The sequence below is a fragment of the Coptis chinensis genome, chromosome 3, assembly GCF_015680905.1.
Source record: "Coptis chinensis isolate HL-2020 chromosome 3, ASM1568090v1, whole genome shotgun sequence".
NCBI lineage: Eukaryota > Viridiplantae > Streptophyta > Magnoliopsida > Ranunculales > Ranunculaceae > Coptis > Coptis chinensis.
In genome coordinates this window covers 80,224,108-80,232,478 of record NC_141458.1, presented here as the reverse complement: position 1 = coordinate 80,232,478, position 8,371 = coordinate 80,224,108, and positions in this window count along the sequence as shown.

Genomic DNA, 8,371 nt, shown 5'->3' with positions numbered 1-8,371 from the left:
AATCATGCTGGCACTTCAAGTACTTCCTTCCTAGATTGCTTGTTGTTTGCGATTTGCCCAACAATCGGATCCCATTACATGTAGCTTCTTTACATCAATAGTACATAAATTGGCACTCAATAGTTGAGTGTCCAAGTTGATCACATACCTGACATTCAACTTGTGGTGAACGAAACATGTACTTCTCAATTTGTAACTCATGAAGATAGTGACAATGAACAAATGTCTCGATCAGCAACTAATGCAGAAATTAAACTTTTAATAGGCTGCTTTAGACCAATAGCTCAACCAAGTTTAATTATTCAAGAATTACTAATCCATGAAGGAAGGAAAACCTTCACACAACCAACAAATTTTTTCATGCTCTTTATACTTGATAAATTAAAATTTATCTTTGTTAACATTTCAAAGATCAAATTCTTCGTGCTCTTTATACTTGATAAAATTCGAAGTGAAAAATGACATTCAATAAATCAAAATTTTCTCTTATTTACCCCTAAAACTTAAACTTAATCAAACTCATGAATTTAAAGGGAAATTACCTTCATTTTTGTAAAATTAACGTGCTCTTATGCTTGCTTCGTGCTTCTTATGTTTGATTGGATCTTATGAAGTAGCAATAACTGAGATTTTTTTTAAAAAAAAAAGGTAAAAACCTTAAACCCTAACCCTAGGTGTTGATGCTATTTATAAAAGAAAGGTAAAAGGAGGGATGGGTTATACTGTTGGAGCATACGGAGGGAACAAATGCATTGACCAACTTATATTAAAACAGTAGATGTAGCATACTCCAATTAAGCCACTAGATGTAGCATACTCCCATTAAAACACTATATTAGATTTAATAAGTATTACGAGTGATGGCAAAGTGGTAGAGCTATATTGGAATAAGAGTCTTTTCCAATGCGTACATCATAATGAAATATGTCGATCATAATTTGAACACGAAAACATAGCCGTAATTTGAATGTGAACACTCAAGTATCACACATATATGTAATTTGAATGTGAACACTTAAGTACAAATATAGTCGTAATTTCATTTAAAAACATAGCCGTGATTCAAAAACCAAACCACAATGTTTAGGCATTGAAACACAAACTTAAACACTTAAGTGCAACCCAAGAGTGAAACACCAAACTACGTTACAACCAGTCAACCACGATTCTCATATGTTATTTATTGTATCATAGACACATGCTATAATGATTGAAAGAAGATGAGGGCTTCTCACATTGTGTTTTTCTACATTTTGATTTACATTTCTTTTCATACTTACTTGTCCTACTTTCTACTATATGAGGCCCTAGTATATATGCTATTATTTGATACTAGGACTACAAAATGGCATTGCATGTAGTAGCCTAATTACAATTTAGTAGAAAGTCCATTCTCTTTTCTCTTATTTTATGGCTGTCTCCATCAAATGAAGTCCAAATGTTTGTTAATTACCAATAAGAAAAGAAAACAATACAAGTTTACAATTTGATATTATGAACAGCTATACAAGAATATTTATGTTCTTTAATCTAACATGAAAAACTTATGCTCACTTTCTTTTCATGTGCAGAGTACTTATGTTGTACCTAATCTAACTTGAGCAGCCATCTAACTTCTTTTAAATCAAAATAAAAACAAATTTCCCCAAATTTGAAACAATTATATACCTAAGATACATGACTTTTCTAGAAAAATTTCAGCAGAGTCTCCTCTATATTTTCAACATTTCATAAATATAAAAGACCTGTCATAACCAGCTGAAAATTAAAACAATGTACTTCTCAGTCATTAACCCAGCTACTTAACCATCTCGACGAATGCCAGAGCAGTTAAATAACCGGTTGGCAAAAATGAGATCACCGCAATAGAAAGACTTAGTACACCAAAGAACTTAAATGTCTCGACTAATTACAGATCATCCAAGCACCTCGTACAAAGCCATTACCGAAAACACAAATTAAATATATACTTTTGTGTCCGATAGTTTTCAAAAGGTTTACATCATTAACAAATGGTACTTACTCTACAACTTTCTAAAAGAGAAACAAAAGAGGTCCAAAGATAATACCTAGGGACCTTCTGACTTCTGATGGTACTTACATCATAACCCTCCAATTGGTTTGTATAACACACATGTTCTGGATACTAAAAATCATACTCCATCTAAGAACTGATACATGATATCCCACCTGCGACATTACAATTGATATGTTGAAAGTAACCTCTAACAAAAAGAAAAAGTTTCCTCTTTTTACCTAGAACTCTACCCCACATTACCTACAATGGTACCACATCAACTATCCAACATAACACCTCCATCACACAACTTACACAGATATAGACATAAGTTATAAAGTTGAATCATCCAAAAAAAAGTTTTATTCCCAAGCTTAGCAACCTAGCTCTCATTCCTGTAACAATTGTCTCTTTGACCTAGTTACTTTGACAGGTGCTTGTTCTTTTACATCCTTTGCCAGACTGGCATCGCTTCCTCCTCACAGACTTGGTACCGGTTCATAGGATCCCAAAGATCGCATCGTGTCAGAGACTAATGGAAGCATAACACCTAAGGGAGCAGGACATGGAGGCATAGTCAGAGACCTAATGGGAACTAGTATAATGTTCTATATGCTGAAGCTAGGTCGTACAAGAACAATCTTACATAAGGAATTACAAGCTATTCTTAACGGCTTGAAATTGTGTATACTACCAGGTAGGTTATAAGAAGATAGAGATTGCAACTGACTTGAGATTCTTAACAAGAAAGAAACCATGACATGGCCTGTTGAAAATGAGGCGATGGAGATTTGGGAGTTAATGCAACATCTTAGCCAAGTGAAGGTTGTTAATTTTTTTTAAAAAAATAGTCTAATAGAGCAGCTGACTTTTTAGCCTCCCTAAGGGGTCCTAAAGGGAAAGATAGATCTTACATGTAGTAATACTGTTTATGTAGGAAATAGAAATAGGTTGTTATTAGCACGAAAACATAAAATATTCATTAAGTGTTAGTAGAGTTTCACCAAGTTGTGTCGACAATGCATTTGTCTCCTTCAAAGTCTGCTTTTTCTACGAGTATTTTCTCTGATACTTTCGATATTCCATGGTGACATTGTAATCAGGTTGGAAGAGCTTTGAAAATATTTTGAATTCATGTCATTACCACTTGCAATAATAAGATGCTTCAGAGTGGTACGTGTGGCTTATAAAAGCCCCACGCCGTGACGATAACAATCTCATTAGGAAATTTAAAATTAATATTGGTTAGACAAACTACCTGGAGTGACATCAAGTGAAGCATGTCCGGGTCGTCGGCGCAGGCAAGTTTTATTTGGGAGGCCAGCTTTAATTGCTTGGATGTCTCTCTAGTTTGTCCATATCTAGCTTCTTCTTCACTGGACCATCTAGATAGGGAAATAATAAACATTTTAGATGATAAGTCCTCAAGTCCTTATACCTTATAAAAATTTTGGGAAAAATTTAACTTTTATGATACACAAATAGATAAGGATGATAAGACACTATCGACTTACCATCCATTCCACAATCCCCGATGCTTTCCACAATAGTCACAACAGGAGGTGGAGTTTGTGGATGACAACCTGTTGAACCTGCTGCCTCATCGATGGAGATTGGAGCTGCTTGCTCAATCGTCTCGAACCTCTTTTTCACCAGAACATCTATATACGCCACAAAATGAAATATATTAAAAAGGTAGATGAAATGGGCGTATAGAAAACATCTTCTATTTAAAGAAATTCACACTCTATAAAGCAACAACCTCTATTTTAACATTCTCTACACAATCTTAGACCATCACTTAATTAACTCCTTATAATTGGTCCATGTAAAGACAAGAGCAAAAGTACTTCTCTTTTTTTATTTATCAAGGCAAATTCAAACTTTGAAGATGGTAATAAAAACACATTAAAGTTGCTACCACGAATAGACTTCCTTCTCCTCTATCCAGTGCGCCTTCCGTGTCCACAGAAGTAGGGAGTGCCTCTGTGCTGCAAAAGGCAAACATGGCCAGGGCCCAGGAGTCAAGAGTGACGACACCCTACTTCATTAGAAAACCATATTTGTCACACCCTCCCATGATTTTGAACACATAACCCCTGAACTCCTCGCCAAGAGCATCTCCATTAACCTCTAGTGAAATTGTCTTTTCATAATTATAATTATAATTGTTTATTGATTTTAATTATTATACACATACATTACTTTATAATATAATAAAACGCGGGAAACACGTTGCTCAATACTTGTTCTCGGTCATTTTTAGTGGATTCTTAGCTTCGGCATGGCACCAACCTTGGATAACATGTAAAAGCCTCAAAGGTGTTCCTATGTCACGAGAAACCGCATCCAACACACCCTGTGTTATTTTTCCAAACTCATTTTCAATGGAGTTATTATGCACACAACCAAGTTTCGAATTTTTAATAGAGCCCAGATTAGTCGATCGTAAGATGTAGAAACTACATAATCCTCTTCAAAACATGCACATCACATGAAATGAAAATGAAAATAAAGAAGACCTGTGTGGTGAAGAAACTACGTATACATTCCAGTCCAAACATTCCCAAAATTTTACCACTATAACCCAAGTGCACTGGTTATATAAATTTGGGGTGTACTAAACCCTATAATTTTTTTTAAAAAAAAAAAAAAACTGCACCATTAATAAATTTGAAAACATGTTTACCTACACGCATGTCTTGCATATCACATTCTGCATGCAGTGAGGTGAAAATGTTGTCAACCGGACTTGAAGAATTACCTATATAACCAATTGTTGCAAATTCTAGCCTGTAAGCATCAATGATAATAATTACTTTGGGAATTCAATTCTTTGATGCATATATGTATTTAAACAATTCCAGGTTACCTTAACGTATTTCCTGCTTGACTTGGGGACTACCACTAGCAATTCCTCCTTCAACATTCTCTACACATCAGTTCAAATATGTGTTTATTCATTTACACAAAAAAGTACATCATTAATTTGATAAAACTGTACATCATGACCCTAAACTTACCAAAGACGAGAAGGTGTGTTGTTGTAGTCGGTGACATATTTTCATCTAACAAGTTTACATTGATGGAGATGGGACATTGATCGGTTCTAATACTACATTGATCCGCTTCACCTTGTTAATTGACTTATATGTCATCAACGCTTATCTTCACTTTCATAAGTTGGTGCCAAAAAAAGATCAGACTCATTACTCATGTCATTGGAGCCTTCCTGAACACCACTCGCACTCTCATCACAATGCATATCTTCACTTACATCAGCATCACTCCCGGCTTCACCAACTCTTACTATTTCTGAATGCACGGCGAGAAAATCTTCTGAGATTACTTGCTCAGTGATGCTCTCAAAGAAAGGCACAAGAAATTGAGCAAGGCAGAAAGAGCGCTTCCTCTGCACCAAAACACAAATACATATGCAGTTTTAGGTTCACAAGATATACATGGATAAGTATTCACATAACAAAGGTTGAAGTTACTAGCAAGAAGAAGTTTTAAGGGAAATCTCATCATATCATAATCAAGCTACTTTCTATAAACATTTTGTCGTGATACTATCTCGATATTCATGACTTTTTGTCGCGATAAAATATGATGAGCTAGTAAAATATGATGAGGGAAATCTCGATATATATCTTCTATAATCAAGCTTAGTTTCCATAAAGTAACCAACAACAATTTTATTTAATATTTACTATTATATTTCAAATAAATATAAATTATATATCATGATATATCAAAAATATCTATAATATCCCACGATATTTATCGATATTTTAGATATATCCACGATATTTGCATATGAGACAATATCAAATATCCCCAAAGAGAAAGATATATCCACGATACATATCCATAAATCAGGGATTGATATTTTGCCATATCCTGATATTTTGTACTATGGTCGTATATATCTCTAAACATATCATGATATTTATATATCTTTTTCTAAAATCTAGATAGATATCGACAAAAATTGCGATATTTTGTACTATGGGATTATGTATCCTTTTCTGATATCTCGATATATATCACGATATTTTGTAATATGGACTATAGTATGTCACAAGAAATGACATACCCGAACAATATTGTAATAGGGTATGCCTTTCGTACCATTTCGCCACCGTCAAGCCGCCCAACCCGTACCATGTCAAAAGTCGTTAACCAACCCCGTTGACCCGCACAATTTCAAGACTCTAACTTTAATATTTTTTTATTTTGTTTATATTTTCTTTTAACTTTTGTAGGAATTTGAGAGATATGAATACAAACTTATGAGTTCAACATCAATTTCACATATTCAAGTTTGAACATTGGCCAAATATCAAAAGTTCAAATTCAACTTTCGAATTTTGGAGAAGATGAATCATTTATCCTTGTATTAATTTCAAATTCTTTTAGTTTATATTTTATTGTTTTGTACCATAGATCTTCGCTCTCATTTTCATTTTATTATGCTATGGAAAATAATCAATTTACAAATACTAAATCACGAGAAAAAAGTTTCAAATTTATAGATATGGTTTTGGGTTCAAGTTCAAGTTTTTTTATTTTTGTTTATTTTTTATTGATTGATTCCATTTTTTTTTCTCTATGTTGTGAATTGGAAATATATTACTTGCAGAATTAGAAAGTTTTTTTTTGGGTGAAATTGGGTTAAAATGATAATTTCCACCCGACCCGGATGACCCGCCCAAACCCCCCCCCCCGTAAGCTGACCCAACAGGCCGGGTGATGGTACTAAGACATGACACTTCAACCTGCCCCATTGGGGACCACTGGATTTGTATCCCCTAGACCCGACCCGACCCAACCCATCACTATTTGACCCGTAGTTGACCCGGCCCGCCCCGTATTACACCCCTAGGTAGGTGCCATCATCATGGTTCATTTCTAGAGTTTTACACACTTAGTACGTCAATATAATCATGGCTAAAGCTAGGTAGGGTGCGCTGGCTCTATTGCCCAAAACCAAGGGTTAGAGATGTGAGCAAGAATGCCACATGTAAGAGGCTGGTGGATTGAGTCAAGTCAGTGAACAATATGTGTGTACCTACAAGTATGCAACCGGATATTCATGGCTTTCTCATGTTTTCTGAAACTTAATGTAACATAACCCATAGTCAAAGTCAATTCCAATCAAACTAATACCTGCTAAACTAGTGAACCACAAAATAATGAGTTGATCTGATTTACCAACATTACAAGCCAAATAGCAGTTTAAGCGCCTATTAATCGGCGCAAAAGCGCTATGTGCCCCTTGACCGATCCGATCAAGAAAAAATTTAGAGGTTTGAGCGGGTGCCATAAAACGGGCGATTTCTTCCGCTTAATCGGCGATTAATCAGAAAATAGGTATAAAAAAAGCGTCGGTTAATAGGTTTTTTTTAAAAAATTTAAGCCTACAAAAAGCCCACAAAAGAAAAGCCTACTTAATCTATATATTGAAAACATTTCACTTCACCAAGGAAAAATAATCAAAACCGTAAAAGTGAAAAACCACCAAAGAAAACTCTTAGGCCGACTAGCACTCCACCACTTTCGGGCTTGTAGTTTTTTACTTTATTTTGTTTTAGGTTGTTATATCACTTATATGTGACATATGTATTATAGGTTAACTAAGGCGATTAATTCTGATTAATCGCTATAAGCTCTTGGAGCAACTTGCTCCCGATTGCTGCCATAAACATTTTCGACATTTAGTGAAATCCCCTCTAGTGAAATTACATCAATTTTGACATTTCGAATTCAAATGACATATTTCGTGAAATTTACCAACATTACAAGCCATAAACATTTCCGACATTTAGTGAAATTACATCAATTTTGACAATTCGAATTCAAATGACATATTTTGTGAAATTCGTTATTGATGTCCTTGTGGAAAATACACATATTTTTATACCGACCTCTATTTTATAAATACACAATTAAGTAATTTAAAACCCGACATTGGGTCTTAAAACATGGCTACCCTTAAAACCTTAAAACATTTATAAATTTAAGTGACAAGTTGGAATTTGTATACGCCTCCTAAATATTATGGACATAAATCACAGAATTGAAAAGAAAATAAAAGATCGAATAATAAGTTCATTGAGTCACAATTAAATTACTTACAAGGACGCCAAAGTGTGATCATGGGTTAAAGGAGCAAACCTAACCATTCTTATGATGAAGGCTGCATGGGTTTCTTATTGTTAGTCTAATTATATGGAGCCTATTATGGGTACTCCATATTCTATAATACTTTCTCAGTTTGAATAACTTTTAAGAGGGACTTTTAATCATTAGAGATTTTTCCCGAATTCTAATAAGACACCTCAATATCAG